The sequence below is a fragment of the Pelophylax lessonae genome, assembly GCF_965119305.1.
Source record: "Pelophylax lessonae genome assembly, chromosome: 1".
In the NCBI taxonomy this organism is placed as follows: domain Eukaryota; kingdom Metazoa; phylum Chordata; class Amphibia; order Anura; family Ranidae; genus Pelophylax; species Pelophylax lessonae.
The window spans coordinates 711,362,745-711,382,745 of record NC_138768.1 but is presented as its reverse complement, the minus strand read 5'-3'; positions in this window follow the sequence as shown (position 1 = coordinate 711,382,745).

Sequence of the window (20,001 nt, the reverse complement as noted above, 5' to 3'; positions counted from 1 at the left end):
CTCCAGACCTAAACCCTCTTGAGCATCTGGGGGGCATCCTCAAACGGAAGGTGGCGGAGCACAAGGTCTCTAACATCCACCAGCATTGTGATGTCATCATGGAGGAGTGGAAGAGGACTCCAGTGGCAACCTGTGAAGCTCTGGTGAACACCATGCCCAAGAGGGTTATGACAGTGCTGGAAAATAATGGAGGCCACACAAAAAATTGCCACTGTGGGCCCAATTTGGACATTTTAACTTAGGGGTGTACTCTCTTTTGTTGTCAGCAATTTACACATTAATGGCTGTGTGTTAAGTTATTTTGAGGGGACAGCAAATTTACACTGTTATACAAGCTGTACACTCACTACTTTACATTGTAGCAAAGTTTCATTTCTTCAGTGGTGTTATATGAAAAGCTATAATAAAATATTTACAAAAATGTGAGGGGTGTACTCACTTTTGTGAGATACTGTGTATATATGTGATCCGTTGCAGGGGTGTCCCCCTCTAGCAGTAAAACTAGCAGTTCAAAAATCACTGCTCCGGGCCAAATATAATTTTGAAAAAAAAAAAACACTACACATTTTCCAGGGGAAGTGTCCATTCCTAATGCTAGTTTTTGACAGCCCATAGCCTATTTGCCCAGAAAATTGGCATTTTTGATTCAATAGTTTCTGCTCTCAAGGGTTTTCATGGTGTTTGGGCTCAGCATCCAAACTTCTCTGGAATTTGCCAACCCTGTCCAAACCAAACCCTGGGCAGTTCAGCTCATCATTAATGATAAATCATGTGTAGGGCAACACATGGGATGTTACTTATCAAATTTAATATATTTTCTATTTTGTGGAGTGTCTGTGTAATACAAGTATGAAATACAGAACAAGAGTTAGAAACCTAAGAACACACAATTATATTTGTCAATGTTCCCTAAAGTTTTGTAGAACATTAAATCCTCCTAATAGAATTGAAACATAACAGATGCTTGGTTGTATGACCTTTCTTCTTTTACAGTTAACATTTGACATCCAGTCATATTTTCACTATTTCATAATCTTTGTGCTATTGAATATTAGATGTGTAATGGTGCATGGCGTTTTCTTCTTGTAGTACATTTTTCCATTGCTCAGTCAGAATTTCAAATCATTCTCTGGATAGATCAAGAGTAAATATTCTCTCTCTTATTCTGCTTTGCCCTACCACTGCAGCAACGTAATTTTTTTTTTTTACCACCAACACTTACTGTAAACTGTTAGAAAATATATCCAATTTTAAATATATTTGGTATATTTTTTCGTGCATTTTGTAACCCCAAAATACCAAACAGCCTTAAAAAAGATGTCAGCACCACCCCTTCTCCTTATGTACTATATGTTTATACATTTGTATACTACAGTATATTGTGTAGCTGCAAAAGATGTATGGGCACTTATTTTACAGTTTAACTCTCTGAAAAGTACTTTCAAGCCTACCATTAAAGATGCTACTCAGGGCTTAGTAGTATGTACTAATGTATAAACTATAATTCATGTAATTGAACTTCCACAGCACTTCCCAATATAGATAAATGACACAGTAATAGATGGAGGAAATGTTCACAACAATACCATATTTTTGCCACCACTAGAAAGCATTAGAAAGCAGTTTAAAGGTCTGCAAAAGGTATACACATTCCACACCATTTACAGTATTTAGCAAAAGTGGGTGTAGCACCCTACAGGTAGGTGCTAGGTAAAAGCATAGTAGGCCTTGCCTGCCTAACAGCAGGGCCGTGTTTCTTTTTGTCAGGTAGGTTGTCATGACTCCCAAGTGTGTCTTCTGAGGAGGAGAGTCTCCCCACTGGCTCTAAAGGAGGCTCCTGATAGGGCAGTGGAGGAAACCCAATCAGAGATACATTCAGAAAAATAAAAAACCAGGTGCACTCCTTAAAAGTATTAAAATAATAAAACTCCTCTAGAGTCCACTAGCGGCGCTAGAAGTATATGTTAACCATATACTGATAATGTATGTGAGTCAATAAGATAGTGAGTCCAACACCAGAATTGAAAAAGGTAATCCAGATGGTAACAGTCCAACTGAAAGCCAGTAGCAGTGTAACTCAAGCTCCTGAGGGTAATAGGATGAAGACCTCCACCTCACCACGGTGCACCCCCTAAAGGAAATGCACTTACCAGAAGTGGCTCAAAAGAAAGCCCGTAGTAACAATCACTGCCAGGTCCTCTTCAACCAGAGTTCTCTCGGACTGACACGAAGGCTGTTAGACCACTCACAAGGCGTACATGCAAAAATAAATGTCATAGGCACATAGCGTAACCCCGTTTTCCATTTATTCCCAAAATATAAGCATCACACCAAGCTCTTAAGAATTGCACTCACATGTTAAAAAACAATAACAGACATTGTAATCATGTGTATATCGCTGTTACCGTGCAGTCGCTCGTCCAGCACCGATCATTGAAAGCCGCCGGGTACCAAGGCGGAGGACTTCCGGGTGTGGCGTCTGACGTATGCAGGTAACCTAGGAAACTGCGTGCTCACGTCCTAACGCGTTTCGTCATCACGGACTTCAACTGAGGGCGTGAGCATGCGGCGCCCTCACTATATTTATTGACTGTTTTAGAGCACATTTGAGTGTGCCCTTTTTAGGGTACAGTTTTTTGTTCCCTGTTATATTTTTTGTGCGCTGGGTGAGCAGAATTTTTATTCTTCTCCTAGTATTACAGAGATACATTCAGGCTTGTATCTACCCCAGGAGGCAGATTCTGCCGCAGAGGATTCTAGAAAAGGATATAAGTCTGAAGGGACACATGGCTCGGCGTCTTTGGTGGGAGCAGAGTCCCAGGAGGGAGAGAACGGCTGTCTCGCCTCCTGTCTGAGGAAGTGGATGTCTCGGGGTGTCGTCTAAGGATCCAGAGAGAGAGTGCTGAGTTGAGCTGAGGGGATCCGGTGTGCCAAGAACCAGCGGAGAGCGAGAGGGGTCCAGTCCCAGGAAAACTTACACAGGTTGTGAGTACTTAGGATTGCCCCTGGGGTCTGCCTGAAGTGTTAGAGGAGACCACTCCGGAGGAGGTTCTGGAGGAGGTTCCGGAGGAGCTAGTTGTAAAGCGGGTACCTAGGTTGAGGACCCTAAAAGTGTAAAGGGGCGCCTGCAGATTGGGCCCTGAATTGTACAGAGTATCAGTTGTGATTTGCAGCCATATGGGAATTCACCACAAGCTACCTCTAGCCGGTGCCAGGCTGGAGGGGGTAGTCAGTGACTTTGCAGTGCAGCAGTGTCAGCAGTTCTATGCAACATAGTCCTGAGTCTTCTGGATCTAGAATCAAGGATTCAGCACTTCTTTCAAGTTACAGTGTGTTCTAAGAGTCAGTGAGCATTGGCTAGCGTCGGCTGGCGTCAAGGCAGCGTTGACAGACATTTTTCTGGATAAAGTAGTTGTACCTAGTTGAGCCTAAAGGAGTATCCCACTCATTCCCTTCTCCCATCCCCTTATCTACAATAAAAACCACAAAACAAAGATGCCAGAGTTGTCAACGTCTCAGTTCTCCACACCCAGGGTCGCAGCTCACATGGGCTGGAGAGGTAACCGGTAACAATGGTAGACCCACATCAGGCTACAGGCCTGGAAACCTTGCTACATGAGTATACCCCTCACATTTTTGTAAATATTTTATTATATCTTTTCATGTGAAAACACTGAAAAAATGACACTTTGCTACAATTTAACCACTTTAATACAGGGCAGTTACACCCCCTTCTTGCCCAGGCCAACTTTCAGCTTTTAGTGCTGTTGCATTTTGAATGACAATTGCGCGGTCATGCTACACTGTACCTAAACCAAACTTATGTCATTTTTTCCCACAAATAGAGCTTTCTTTTGGTGGTATTTGATCACTGCAATGCCACAATGTTTTTTTCTTTTTTTTTTTTTTTTGCTACACAAATAAAAAAGACCAAAAAGTTTGAAAAAAAATATTTTTTTTGTTTATGTTATAAAATTTTGTAAATAGATACGTTTTTTCCTGTACTGATGAATACTTATGAGGCCGCACTGACAGGCACTGATGAGGAGGCACTGATAGGGTGGCACTGATGGGGTGGCTCTAATATGCAGCACTGATGGGCACTGATAGACAGCACTGATATGCAGCACTGATGGGCACTGATAGGCGGCAGTGGTGGGCACTGATGGGCACTGATAGGCGGCACTGATGGGCACTGATAGGCACTGATATGCAGCACTGATAGACGGCACTGGTGGGCACTGATGGGCACTGATAGGTGGCACTGATGGGCAGCACTGATAGGCGGCACTGGTGGGCAATAATGGGCACTGGTCGGCGGCACTGATACACTGATATATTGCAATAATGGGCACTGGTGGGCGGCACTGATAGATGGCAATGTTGGGCAGCTCTGATGGGGAGGGCACTGAAAGGATTCCTGAGCCCTGATTGCTATCCCTGGTGGTCATGGGTGGGCATCCCTGGTGACCATGCGTGGGCAATCCCTGGTGGCTCTAGTGGCACCCCCCCAGGGTCTGCACTTGTAATCAACCCCCCCCCATCCGGAGAGCCACAGATCAGCTCTCCTCTACTCGTGCCTTTCAGGAACGAACTGAGGAAAGCCTATCAATTGCTCTTCCTATTCACTATGTGACCAGCTGTAATTGGACAAGCTGGTCACATGGTAAAGAGCCTATGTCAGTAGGCTCTTTACCGAGATCGGATATGCAGTGTGTCAGAGTGACACACCGCAGCACCAATCGCTGGTCTGCGCGCCCCCCGGGGGCACGCAGGATGCTGTATCCTGCTGGACATCATATGACGGCCAGTCAGGATAATAGAACCACTTTGCCGCCGTCAATTCGCTATAGGGCGGGCAGCAAGTGGTTAAAGTAGTGAGTGTACAGCTTGTATAATAGTGTAAATTTGCTGTCTCCTTAAAATAACTCAACACACAGCCATGAATGTCTAAACCGCTGGCAACAAAAGTGAGTGCATTCCTAAATGTAAATGTCCAATATGGGCCCAATGCACCATTTTACCTCCCTCGTGTCATGTGACTCATTAGTGTTACAAGGTCTCAGGTGTGAATGGGGAGCAGGTGTGTTAAATTTGGTGTTATGACCACTGCCTTGCTAAATAAGCTGAGGGTAAAGGTGATAGATTGACCAAGCCTGTCTCCAGACCTAAACCCTATTAAGCATCTGGGGGCATCCTCAAATGGAAGGTGGAGGAGTGCAAGATCTCTAACATCCACCAACTCCATAATGTCATCATGGAGGAGTGGAAGAGGACTCCAGTGGCAACCTATGAAGCTCATAATCTGTGAAGAGGGTTAAGGCAGTGCTGGAAAATAATGGAGGCCACACAACATATTGCCACTTTGGGTCCAATTTGGACATTGTCACTGAGGGGTGTACTCACTTTTGATGCCAGTGGTTTAAACATAATGGCTGTGTGTTGAGTTATTTTGAGTGGACAGCAAATTTACACTGTTATACTAGCTGTACACTCACCACTTTACATTGTAGCAAAGTGCCATTTCTTAAGTGTTGTCACATGAAAAGTTATAATAAAATATTTACAAAAATGTGAGGGGTGTACTCACTTTTGTGAGATACTGTAGGTAAATAGGAAGGAGTTATAAAAAAAAAAGGTACCGTATATACTCGAGTATAAAACGACCTGAATATAAGCCAAGGAACCTAATTTTATCACAAAAAAATTGGGAAAACGTATTGACTCGAGTATAAGCCTAGGGTGGGAAATGCAGCAGCTACTGGTAAATTTCAAAAAATAAAAATAGATACCAGAGGCTGCGGGCATGGTACAGGAGAGGAAGATGCTGCAGGCATGGTGCAAGAGAAGCAGAGGCTGCGGACATGGTGCAGGAGATGCAGGGGCTGCGGGCGTGATGCAGGAGATGCAGGGGCAACGGCATGATGCAGGAGATGCAGGGGCTATGGGCATGGTGCAGGAGATGCAGGGCTGTGGGCATGGTGCAGGAGATGCAGGGCTGCAGGCATGGTGCAGGAGATGCAGAGACTGCGGGCATGGTGCAGGAGATGCAGGGCTGTGGGCATTGTACAGCAGAGGAAGAAGCTGAGGGCAGAGTGCAAGAGAAGCAGAGGCTGTGGACATGGTGTAGGAGATGCAGGGGCTGTGGGCATGATGCAGGAGATGCAGGGGCTGCGGACATGATGCTAGAGATGCAGGGGCTATGGGCATTATGCAGGAGATGCAGGGACTACGGGCATGGTGCAGGAGATGCAGGGCTGCGGGCATGGTGCAGGAGATGCAGAGGCTGCGGGCATGATACAGGAGATGCAGGGCTGTGGGCATGGTGCAGAAGATGCAGGGCTTAGGGAATGGTGCAGGAGATGCAGAGCTGAGGGCATGGTGCAGGAGATGCAGGACTGAGAGCATGGTGCCGGAGATGCAGGGCTACGTGCATGGTGCAGGAGATGCAGAGCTGCGGGCATGGTTCAGGAGATACAGAGGCTGTGGGTATGGTGCCGAAGATGCAGGGATGCAGGCCTGGTGCCGAAGATGCAGGGCTGAGGGCATGGTGCAGGAGATGCAGGGCTGAGGGCAGGGTGCAGGAGATGCAGGGCTGAGGGCATGGTGCAGGAGATGCGAGGCTGAGAGCATGGTGCCAGGGATGCAGGGCTGCGGGCATGGTGTAGGATATGCAGAGGCTTTGCAGGTCTTACTTACCCATCCCCGAGGCGCCTTACATTTAAAAATGGCGCCGCCCGGTGCCACACGTTTTTGCGCATGCACTGTCTGTCCGAGAATGGCCAAGTGCATACGGGCTTTCCCGAGCAGCAGCGGCGCATGCGCAGTGTCCATGTTGGGCCGGCTGCCGCTGAAGTTTGGTCAGCCCCAAGGAGAACAGTTAAGTGACTCGAGTATAAGCCGAGGGGGGCATTTTCAGCATAAAAAATGTGTTGAAAAAGTCGGTTTATACTCGAGTATATACGGTAGTACCGGGGCATGACAACATGAAATGACAGGAGACAGGTAATATATCTGTGAAATGAGGTGGCAAGTGAAAGCTAATTAGCTTAGAATACCCAAGCTAATCTAAGAAAGTGTACACAAAAGCAACCAATCTTTATTTCCAATATTCAGAATGATGGTCAATTAATACTTTTTGGAAGCATGTTGCTTAAATGCTAACAGTGGTTAATCAACCAAAATTAGCAGCAACATAAAAGTAAAAATTGCGTTGGGCAATAATGAGATTATTACTTGTATACCATCTGATCTTCACACATGGTACACATGATTTATATAATTTTTTTCCACATGGTGCGATCTTATTCAAGTAGCAAAGCTAGATCCTTCCCCCCCCCCCAGAGTAAAATAAATCCATGGAAAAAGAGTTGTTTGGTAGGATGATGTCAGCATGCTGATTGCAACATGACGCGCATGCACGTTGGCGCTTATTATGTTATTATATAGATGATGTCCTCATGTAGAAGGGGGCCCCCCAGATCCTGCCCCCCTAAGTGAATGAGTATGCAGTACATACTATGGGGGTACCCCTACTCATTTTCCATCAAAGTGTCAAAAATAAATAAAAACACAAATTTCAACAAGTCCTTTATGAAAAAAAAAAACAAGATAAAAAAAAACTCCCCTGAAGTAAATCCAGCGTCAACCATGATGAATGCCACCGCCGACCCAAAAACAAACAAAACATCAGCCGGCATCTGACATCTCTGGTTCCCATCGACAGTAAATAAACAAATGGGTCCCTTTGTTTATTTACCTTTTGCCCTAGGAAATGGAGCTGTCAGTTGGCAGCTTTCTAGCGACACTAAATAAACAAAGGGGGAGGAGTCACCTGCTTTTTTAATAAAACTGTGTTTGTGGGTTTTTTTTAACAGTTTTTTTGGTGAATGAGTAGAAATACTATGTACCCCATATTCATTCACATGGGGGGGCAGGATCTTGTGAAAGGGGGCATCCAGATTCCAATAAGCCCCCTGCCCACAAACCCCCACAGCCACTGCCCAGGGTTGTGAGGAAGAGGCCCTTGTTCCCATCAATATGGGGACAAGGTGCTTTGAGGGAGTCCCCCTTGCCCCAAAGCACCCCCCATGTTGACAGCATGCGGCCTAGTATGGTTCAGGAGGGGGGACACCCACTCATCCCTTCCCTTTCCTGGCCTGCCGGGCTACAGGCTTGCATAAGGGTCTGGTATGGATTTTGGGGTAACCCCCACACCATTATTTTTTATATTTTGATAAAGGTTCCACTTAAAACCCATACTGGACCCGAAAGGCCTGGTATGGATTGGGGGGTCCCCATGCTGTCTTTTTTTAACAACCAGCTATTATCAAATGAATTAGATTAATTTGTTTCATTCAGATGCATCAAACATGCAAATTAATTATTTTGTTTAGTTATTATTTATTTTGGATTAATTATAATTCTTCACGGTTGTATTTTGTCCAAATTTTGATTCAGAACAAAATGTCTAAGTACATGTCTAAATACAGCAGCAGGGTTTTAAATATAAAAAGTTTGGAATGGAAATGTGTACTTCAAAATTTGCTTTAGGTCTCTCTTGAACTTCATGAAACTTGGTGGATGCACTGCAAACCCATGGCAGTGGTGAACAAGAACCTCATGCTTACCTCCCTCAAGAGTCAAGGTCTTAGGTGTACTTCAAAGTGCTGTCACTGACTTGAAAAGGAATCACTGCAAATAGTGAAAATAATCACTAGTAAATCAAAATCACTGGCCCACTACATTAATTTCATAATACTTCATCTTTTTTCTGATTTTATGTAAAGCCTAAACGAACAGTGGCAAAGCTGAAAGATAAGTGTCTTCCTAAATTTTCATTCACTCAACATATGATATAATTTATGATGATGATTTTTAAGCATTGTCTCTGTATTCAATGATGAAAACTCACACAGAAGATAAAATATTGTCACTGGGGCAAGGGATCAACTAACGCAGAACTATCAACATTTTACAACTGCATATTCTTAGAGAAATAATGGATATCATTATCAGCAGCGCCTGTCCTAAGAAACTTGGCAAGGTTAGTTTTGTTTGTTACAGCTTTGCCTATATTAACATACACATTAATATTTATAAATATTTGATGTCATGTTAATTTTTCATATGAAATAATTTATAGAATATCAGTCTGTACCATTGGAGGGCATTTACAAACTTTTCTAGCTAGAGCAGAAAGGATCGTTTTCGTACAGAACTAACTTATACAGGATTATACTTATAATGCATCATTTTGAAACAAAAACAATTTGTGTAAGTAAATTGCCAAAACTATGCATATTGTCCATTAGCAGTTTAAATAAAACATAAAGAAAGGTTTATATTGATCCATTTGCTGCATATTAAAACTTTGTTCCCCTTTTAATGCAGAGAAAGTGATGCTATACTATAATTTACCTTTCAGAAAGCAAACAAATAAAAGCAATTTTATGCTAATGCGACATATTACTCTTAGTTTGTTATGGCAGAAATATACTCTCTGGTATACTGAAATGGAATTATAAATTAAATTCCATTTTTTAAAAGCAGAACAGCCTATGCAAGCCCTGTAATTCTTGATGAATTGCATAAAATCAATTAAAAGATTAAGATATCGAGGTAACATTATTTCATTTTATTATCATTAATCTTTGTTCAATTGTATCTTGTTTCGAAAGACACAGAGAACACTTCTATTGTATATTATGGATATTTATTTATGTTGACCATTTTTTAGAAAGATGCTTGGAATTTACTGTATGTGTAAAAAGAACAAAAAAAAAAAAGAAAAGAAAAGCAAAGCTTACAGCTGTAGTCTAGAGAATTAACAGAATTGCTGCATGACACATTAAAGGTCTGCAGCTGTGACCCAGTCCACTTTATCTCTAAGGAACTTTGCCAATTTTTTTGTTCATCTGCCTTACCATTTTGCAACAGGCCTTCATAATCTGCAGATTACGTTGTTTAAAATCTGTTGCTAGTCAGCTAAAGGAACTTTCACAAGGCAAGGCACATACGGAAGTAGGCATTCCCTTTGATGCAGCTTACTATATTAGTTCTGTTGCAATAAAATGAATCCTATTCGTTCAGTTACTGCCTCAAAATTGCTGCTTCCATCAAAGCCTATTTAGATACTATAGATGTTGTTGATAATTCCTTTTAAAATACCTATTCATGTTATTAGCTTATCTATCATATAACACTGTGCAAATCAGTGCTTAGGATATATGAAATCATATAATTGTACCCCCCCCCCCCCCAAAAAAAAAGTGTATTATCACAACTGCTAGAATCCTCCTTTCCCCAAAAATATTCACAATAGCCACATATTTATAGCTCCTTAATCAACAATTCTCTTCAAGTATTCTTCTCACCAAAATCTTAAAAGCTCACCAGATAGGGGGACCCCTCTTGTATGATGGGCCAAATTACACTTGTATTCAACAACAATCCAGTGTCACTCTCTTCTTTTCCTTCCAATGATTATCACGCTTTCTGTGAAAAAATTCCTCATGTACATATAAAAGCAAAAACCATCATAGTGTGATACTATTAAACCAAAACCGTGCTTCAAACACTTTATCACCAAACAATCTTCCACAACCAGATGTCCCCTAATGCAATAAAGCCTCACCAAAAACTTGCACCCGGAATCAGTCTAGAATGTACCCAATCTCCACTTTCTTATCTAAAGTTACCAAAGTTATCCACCTCATAAAAAAGAGCTTCAAACAGTAAAGTATTTTTAAGGTAAAAACATATTTATTTTCCAACATGCTTACATATACAAGGGAAAGATCGCACATCCATACAAAGATTGCCGCACTGCAATTTCTGGTTCCTGAGACATACTTCCGGTTACTGTTATCACTTCCTTGACAGGTTTTGTCCCATTGGACTTTCTCAAGAGCTCTTGAGAAAATGTGGTCGCAAATCTCTGGTAAAGCTCCATTGCATAAGGGGACACCTGGTGGTGAAATATTGTTTGAAGGTATAGTGTGAGAACACCTAAGCAACAAGCTCACACTGCTGACTCCCCCCCCCCCCCGATACAAAAGAAAGACCCTTGCAAAAAGATTTAATTTTTTTAAAAAAAATTATACCTCCTTCCAAATAATTATACCTCAAGCACTATAAACTACAACTCTAAAATGCTAAACCCAAAACGTTAAACCTAAAATGTAGCATAATACTGGGGGGTACACTACATACTATGTAGCCAACAGCAATGGTATGTAGCATAATATAGCACTGTAAAACAGCAACTATTTCTCCCTGAAAATGCTCTTTCAATTGTCCCTAGCTACACCAACTCCATACACGCTCTGATCAAAGGTTAAAGCTAAGCCAACTTTTAGAGGATAGGGACTGGCACACTGGGATACCCCTATTATTGGCCTTGCTATTTCACCCATGACAGTGGTTGATTATGATGGTGAACAATGCCATTAGTTTGCTGTTTTCCTCAGCTGCAAACAGTTAGAGCTCAAATCAAACCTACGATCAACCCAAACTCAAAGCCCTTCCCTGGTGGTGAAAAATGTGCCTAATTCTAATGGCAAGTGTTGCACCAAAAATCCAAGGCCTGCTTATTTCCTTTGCTCCCCCACTAAAATTCTAAAATGATAAATAAAAAAATGGTAGATGAAAGTGTGCAAGGGTGATGTAACACATCTTCATACTAGAGCACTGGGAATGCTAAGTAGCCCAAATCTAACAAAAACATGCTCCTGAACTGTGCTTGAGCATCATCTCATGTCATCTGGGCTACTCGGCATTACTCAAAATATTGTGAAAGGAATGTGATGTCACCTCCTGCTATTCAGAAGCTAGGAGAAAGGTTAAGCAGTGTCATTACCTTTTTAACTTACAGGTTTTTCTTTTATTCTTTCAAGCTTTATTTTTATTTTTTTAGAAAAATAAAAAAAGGGGGGGGGGAGGGTTAGCTTTAATGTGTATATAAACACAAACACTTAAACCAAAAATATGGTTGGATATGTTTCTGCAATGTCAAAAAGTTTACCCTTCTTAATATTTCCTTTTAATTAAATCTATGCTGGTGATCCTACTAGCAAGATGCATCCCATGGGTACATTCCTTCCTAGAGTGACAACTCTTACTCAGTTTAGCTGAGACATTTCTGTGCACCTTTTCCTGCAGCTGAAGCTTGAGATGCACTGCTATCACCTTTGCTCACATGCTGCACCATCATCACCCCAGTGAAACTGTTATGTTAAGCCCCATTCTGCAATGCACACACCATTACAGGAAGATTAAAACTACAGGATGTGCACAGCGCAGGGAAAGAAAACACAAACAAAGTCTGGTAAAGGAAAAACAACAGGATGAGATTTGGTTGGCCTGGAGTTATTTTTTAAAGCACCATCGGAAAGCTTAATATGAGTGAAGGATGCCTGTCCCCAATTTAAGGGAAATTGTACAGAATATGGAGGTCGCCATTGCTGACCAGTTGTCTGGCTCTTGCAAGTTTTATTACTTTCTGAATCACTGACCCAGGGCTAGAGTTGGCCGTGCAGTTTGGGTCGAACAAAAGTTCAGCCAAAACATCACCTGTTCGCCCGTTCAGCGAACATCCACATTTTCAGGGCGCTCATGGGTTGTCGACTGCCCCACAATGCACTGCATGCAGCACAATGTATCCTAAGCTTTGCCCAATCAGGGCACAGTGAATAAGGGCATGGTTTTTAAGGAACAGGCCAGGAAGCTCTTGCAAGTATTTACTTTCTGAGCCACTGACCCGGAGCTAGAGTTTGGCAAGCAGTTCGGGCTCTGCAAAAGTTTGGAACATCGCCTGGTCACCCGTTCGGTGAACACCTGAATTTGCAGGTTGCTCGACAGGATGCCGAGTGCCCCACAAGGAACTGTGCACTGCACAGTGCATTCTAAGCTCTGATTGGGCAAAACTTTGCCCAATCATTGCACAGTGAATAGCTGGTTGTGAAGGAGCAGGCCAGGAAGCTGGCCGTGGCATTCTTAACAACAGATAAGTCATCAGCTGTCAACGTTCTTCCACGCTGATAGCAAAATGAAAAAAAAAAAACACTGCTAGTAATAAAAAAATTTGAAAAAAATAGTGCAGGCCCCCCCTCCCCCCCCCCCCCACAATCCATACCAGGCCCTTCGGGTCTGGTATGGATTTCAAGGGAAACCCCAAGCCAAAATTTAAAAGAAATGCCAAGGGGCCCCCAGACTACATACCAGGCCCTTATCTGCACATGCAGCCTGGCAGGCCAGGGAAGGTGGGGGGACGAACGAGCACCCCTCCCCTTCTAAGATATACCAACCAGGCCACATGCCCTCAACATCGGGGAGTGCTTTGAGGCAGGGGGGCCTTTTCCCCACAAACCTGGGCCTATCAGAATCTGGAAGCCACCTTTAACACGGGGGCCCCCAGATCCTGTTCCCCCTCCATTTGAATGAGTAGGGGTACATTGTCTCATTCACCAAAAAAAGTGTCAAAAAGAAATAAAAAAACACACAGTTTTTGACACTTCATTTTTTCAAAATAAAAAACATTTTCTCTCGATGTAAATTATCATCAATCACGACGCCCGCTGCCACTGTCGTACCCGAAAAAATGAATGCTTCACCCATGATGAAGGTCATCCGCAGTCTACCTGCTCTGCCATTTGACAGTTCTTATATAGGTAAGGGGTAGGGCCACCTGGCAACATCACTTGGTGGCACCACCCCCTTGGGACAGCACCTACCCAGCCTGCACCAATCGGTGACATCACATGGGGCAGTGCCACCAGGTAACATCATCAGGTGACCCTACCCCTTATCTATATGAAAACTGTCAAATGGCAGAGCAGGTAGTAGACAGTTAGCCTTCATCACAGGCAGAGCATTTTTTTGGGGGGGTTCAGCAGTGGTTTCGGTGATAGATCATGGATCTACATCAGGGGACTTTTTTTTTTTTTAATAAAGGAATTATCAAAAACTGTGGGTGTGTTTTTATTTCTTTTTGACACTTTTTTGGAGAATGGGTAGGGGTATTATACCCCATACTCATTCACATAAGGGGGCTAGGATCTGGGGACTCTCTTGTTAAAGGGGGCTTCCAGATTCCGATAAGCCCCCTGCCTGCAGACCCCCACAACCACAGCCCAGGGTTTTTGTATTGCCAGCAATAGTTTTTTTTTTTTTTTTTTCAAATATAACTTTATTTTAGAACACAAAGGGGCATACAGCGGAACAAAAAATGAATACATAACAGCCAGTCCATCATACAGAAAAAAACAGGTCATCCTAAAAAGTAATTTATATCTTCACTGCCCCCCCATAAACTCCCACAGGAAGTTACATTAACTTTATATACCTTCCCACAACATATAATCATAACTGGCAGTAAGATAAACCCTCAGTTTGCCCGTCCATTCCGTGTTGCCCTTCATTTATTAAAACAAGACAAACAAAAACTAAACAAAAACGAAGTCAAACCAAACAAAACAAAACAAAACAGCAAAACAAAAAGGGGTATAAAAGGCCAAGAGAGGCCAGAAAATTCTCCCTACCTGGGGAGTCCACCCCACCATCTTCATTCATGAATGCAACAGGGCAACACCCTCGTCTGACAAAATAAAAATGTTCCATAGCTCCCAGGTCTCACAATATAGCTCCCGTTTACAATGTGATGTCAACACCAATTCCTCCATCTTATTAATAGCCTCTACCCTCCATAGCCAGTCCTTTACCGTAGGAGGACATAAGCTTTTCCACAATACAGGGATACATGCCTTAGCTGCGTTAATTAGATGGCGCACCACCGATTTTTCATATCGCTGTGTAGGAATATCTGATAGATGAAGCAAAAAAAGAGCCGGGTCCTCCTGAATAGAATATTCCGTAAACTTTTGAACAATCACTCTAACCTCAGACCAATATATTGAAAGTTTCGGACAGGACCAAAAGATATGGAGTAATGTTGCGTCCTCCCCCCCGCAACGCCAGCAATTTGCCGACGCATTCGGGAAGATTCTATGGAGTTTGTGAGGTGTATAGTACCACCTGGTCAATAGCTTGAAATTGGTCTCTTGGATTTTGGTACAGATAGACGATTTAAAGGACAACCGGACAATTTTCTGTATTTGCAATGGTGTAAAAGTGCGATGTAAGTCAGATGCCCATTTGGTCAGACACGGCAGAGGAGGTCTATCCAACGGAATCATTAATAGACTATATAATAAAGAAAGAGTATGTGGTAGGGCCCCCTCTTTCAGGCAATATTCTTCAAATCTAGTCAAACTACGTGCGAAATCTGCCGGATTCGGTAAAGTATGTAAAAAGTGATGAAGTTGCAAGGCGGACCAAAAGGTAAGCCTAAAATAACCATCCACAGTCATCAAAATCTCCAATGTCGGCCAGCTATCCGATACCAGGAACTGGGCGGCCCGAGTATATCCAGATACGCCCATCCTCACCAAATCTGGTGACGAAAAGCCCGGCATAAACCGCGGATTTCCGATCACAGGAAATAATGGAGAACAAGAGGGGGCAAGAGAGTACCGCACAATAGCCTGATGGCATATTCGCAACGTAGTGCCCAAAAGGGGGTGAAGACGCAGTTGCGAAGGCAAATCTGGGTAGCACCAAAGTGCACCCTTAAGAGGAATATTTGTCTGTGCTTGTTCTATAGTAATCCACAGTTTGGATGCCTGGTGTCTGCACCAATCAACCACTCTACTTAGATGCGCTGCCTGGAAATACTTCTGTATATCCGGGAGAGCTAAGCCACCACAAGCTTTTGGCAAGATCAGTTGCGACCGCGCTAGGCGAGGTTTTTTCTGTGCCCATACAAATTTAGTGAAGAGGGAATGGATCGAGTGAAAATACCGGGCAGGCAGCCGAACCGGGAGAGCCCTCATCAAGTAAATGTATTTGGGCAATATACTCATCTTTATCAAGTTACACCTGCCAAACCATGAGTGGAGACCCGTATACCATTTGTCCAAGAGGGATCGTGTCTCTCTAATCAGGGGGGGGAAATTCAATTCATAGACCCTAGACAGACATGCTGGAATAAAGGTACCAAGATAGCGTAAGGCCCTATCGGTCCATCGAAAACCAAAACTTGTTTGTAGGGTGCTTAGTAGAGGAGGGTGAACCCCCACTCCCATCGCCTCTGATTTACTAAAATTAATTTTAAAGATCGAAAGGGATCCATACCTAGTCAGTTCCTGTGTTAAATTAGGCAGGGATATGATCGGGTTCGTCAATGAAAACATAAGATCATCAGCATAAGCAGATATCTTGTAATGACTTCCCCCAACCTTCAATCCCTGGATATCTGGGTTCAGGCGTATAGTGCAAAGGAGGGCAATAGTTTTTTTTATTGCTAGCAATTTAAATGTCATTTTTTTCTTTTATAAATGTCAGTTTTACTGCAGCAGGTTTTTTACGTGGTACAGCTGTGCCACTTTACAGGCAGACTAAGGGGACCCCTCAGTCACTATTTTTAAAGGGATTTTTTAATTTTTATTGTTTCACTTTAAGCACCATCAAAATCACTGCTCCTGTAAAAACTATCTTTATCATGACAGCCAGCAATTTTCAAAAGCAAAGCTAAACAATGGTAGTCTTTCTCTAGCCTAAAACACTCCCCTTTGTAGTCTTTGAGACTGCAAATTACCTAACTTCCTTCACAGCTCTGATTGTGGGTGAAATAGAATACATCCTAATTAGCATTCAATCCTGCCCAGTCACACCTACAGGACAAGCCCCAACCTCCCAAGTCCCACCTCATATATCACAGCATTGTTCAAATACAAAACCCCTTCATACACAGCCTGTTGTGAAAACTATCTGTGCTGCTGCTGGACAGGATTGAATGGATCACAATTAGAATTCAATCCTGCCAGGTATATATGCTGATCAGTGGGAAAAGGGAGAGTCCCACCCCTCAGATCCCGCACTCCCAGAGCCCTGCTTCCTGTGATCTGATTAATTTACATATGAATGAAACACCTTCATAATAACCTCCCATAGCACTTTCTCTGTAGTCTTGCAGTAAGTCAATATTCTTTGGCATGCTGCAAGACAGGAATGACACAGGAGGTATGACACATATACACCTGCTTTGCAGACTGAAGTGTAATCTGCATTTGGATCGCTTTTCAGAGAGCATTTGACAGGTGGTGAGAAGGAGTATTATCACCTCCTCTTCACCTATTTTAACCTTCTAAATGTTGCATTACTGCACTGCAAACATGCACATTGTGCGCAATTGCAGTGTGGCTCCATTCACTAGAATTGGTTGTGTCTGGCAGGTGATAGAATCCACCAAGCTTAACAGGAGGTATAGTTCCCACCACAGCCATGAGTATTGCAGTTGTGGCATGTGTTCAGCCCCAGCCACTGCCCCGTCAGCTAGAAAGGGAGCAGGTGGGAGGGGGGGGGTAAAACCTTGTAGTTGTGCTGCATTTTTACACACTGAATTTAAACAAGCCCCAAGACTGCAATGTTTCTAGTATGGTAGTGATCTCTTACATCTAAGGCCCCATTCACACTTTGTGTAGAAGGAGTGCGTCTGCTCACACTAATATTAGTGTGTTTGGTGACTACACATACACTTTACAACAGCCAAAGATTTGTGTGTGACAAAATAGAGTTTTGTGTGTAAGTACTATATACACATATGTGTGTCTAAAGGCAGGTGTCCCAAAACTTTTGACAATATAGTGTATGTGTTAACCACTTAAGGACTGGAAGGTTTTACCCCTTAATGACCAGGCTATTTTTTGCAATACTTTAACTGACAATTGTGCGGTCGTGCGACGCTGTACCAAAATAAAATTGATGTCATTTTTTTCCCACAAATAGAGCTTTCTTTTGGTGATATTTGATTACCTCTGCAATTTTTATTTTTTGCGCTATAAACAAAAAAGCGTGACAATTCTAAAAAAAAACAATGTTTTTTTCTTTCTGCTATAAAACATTCCCAATAAAGAAAAAAAAGAAATTCTATTTTTTTCATCAATTTAGGCCAATATGTATTCTGCTTCATATTTTTGGTTAAAAAAAAATTCCAATAGGTGTATATTGATTGGTTTGCACAAAAGTTATCACGTCTACAAACCAGGGGAAAGATTTATGTCATTTTTATTTATTTTTTTTACTAGTATTGGTAGCAATCAGTGATTTTTAACAGGATTGCGGCAGACAAATCAGACACCTGACTGACACTTGTGACACTTTTGGGGGGACCAGTGACATTACTTCAGTAATCAGTGCTAAAAATATGCACTGTTACTGTACTAATGACACTGGCAGGGACGGAGTGAACACCAGGGGCGATCAAAGGGTTAAATGTGAGCCTAGGGGATGCTTTCTATCTGTGGGGGAGATGGACTCACTGAATGAACACAGAGACCTGTGTTCCTAAATAGGAGGGACACAGGATCCCCGTGTTCATCACTAGCAGAACGGCAGTCTACCTTGTTTATATCGCACGTGCGCCCCCACTATCTGTTACACGAAGCGACATACAAGTACATTGTTTCGCTTAACAGAGCCGACCTGCTGCAGTAAAACTATGGCGGCTGGTTGGCTAGTGGTTAATAAAAAAAATCAAGTTAGCTGAAAAAGTTATAAAAAGTTTAGTTTTCGTTTTATATAAATAGCCAGTCTGATTAATTTTGAGTATGTGAATTGTTTAGCAAAGATTACATTTAGTACTGATTGATATCATAAGTAATATTATTATCTATTGTTTTTCCACTTAAAAACCCAATCAAATTTCAAAAAATGAATAAAATTACTTTTCTGGCTACGTTTAGCAAATATAATTTTGAGACTGAAGGTAAATGCAAGAGAGGAAGAAAAAGAGGAGTTAAAAAAAAAAAAAATCTTGATTAGTGTATTGTAAAATAAAATAATCCCTCTCACAGCACCCATCCTATTTATATCAAGCAAATATGAAAACGAAAAAAGATAATTATACCAAATGTGTTATTTATGTACCTCTAGTTCTCTGAACCCATGAATGTTTTGCTGAAAATGTACACTTATATTTTAACTGAAAGTTTTGTCTAAAGTCTACAATATATAATGAGATATTTTATAAAAAATTATGAAACATACAAGAATTAATTGTACCCCTTCTATGAAATATTCTTCTTGATCAATACTTTACTAAAGGCAATTTCTTGAGGTTTTAAGGTGGGAGTAAAGTTTTGTATGTTGATTTTAACCTACAGATATGCCTATAATAAAGCCTACATGTAGATAAAATTAATATATTCTAAACATGCATCATTTCAGAGATATTCTAGAGAGCAGCAGCCGGTGACGTCACCTGCGCATGTAAGGAAAAGCATACCCGAGCCTTTTCTTCAAGCTCTGTGCCACAGCAGTGACTCCCGCGCGAATGCGCCACATGGACATCATCGTGGCTCAGCTATTCAAGTGGCCGCAGGTAAATGTGAAATGTGACTGGTGGGCTTTGTTTTAAGTAGACATGTGCAGAACGGAAAATTTTGTTTTGTTTAGTTTCGGATAGATTCGTCATGTTACTAATTTTGTTTCATTGATTGGTTTCGGAGTTTGTTTCGTTTTTCTAACTAATTCCAAGTTTTCAGAAGGATTCAAATTTGGATCGGTCAAAAAATGATCGACCATTTCCAATTAACCCTTATCCGAGCATGCAGCCCAGCAGGCTAGGAAAGGGGGGGTGAGCGAGCGCCCCCCCCCCCTCCTGAACTATACCAGGCCACATGCCCTCAATGTGGGGTGTGCTTGGGGCAGCACCTTGTCTCCATGTTGATGGGGACAAGGGCCTCTTCCCCACAATCCTGTAGTTGTGGTGGTCTGCGGGTGTGGTCTGTGGGTGTGTCATTTTTTTTTTTTTATTATAGCCCAAAAAATAAAAAAAAGCAAAGGTGATCAAATGCCAACAAAAGAAAGCTCAATTTATGGGGGAAAAAGGAGATCAATTTTATTCGGGTACATCGTCGCACAACCGTGCAATTGTCAGTTAAA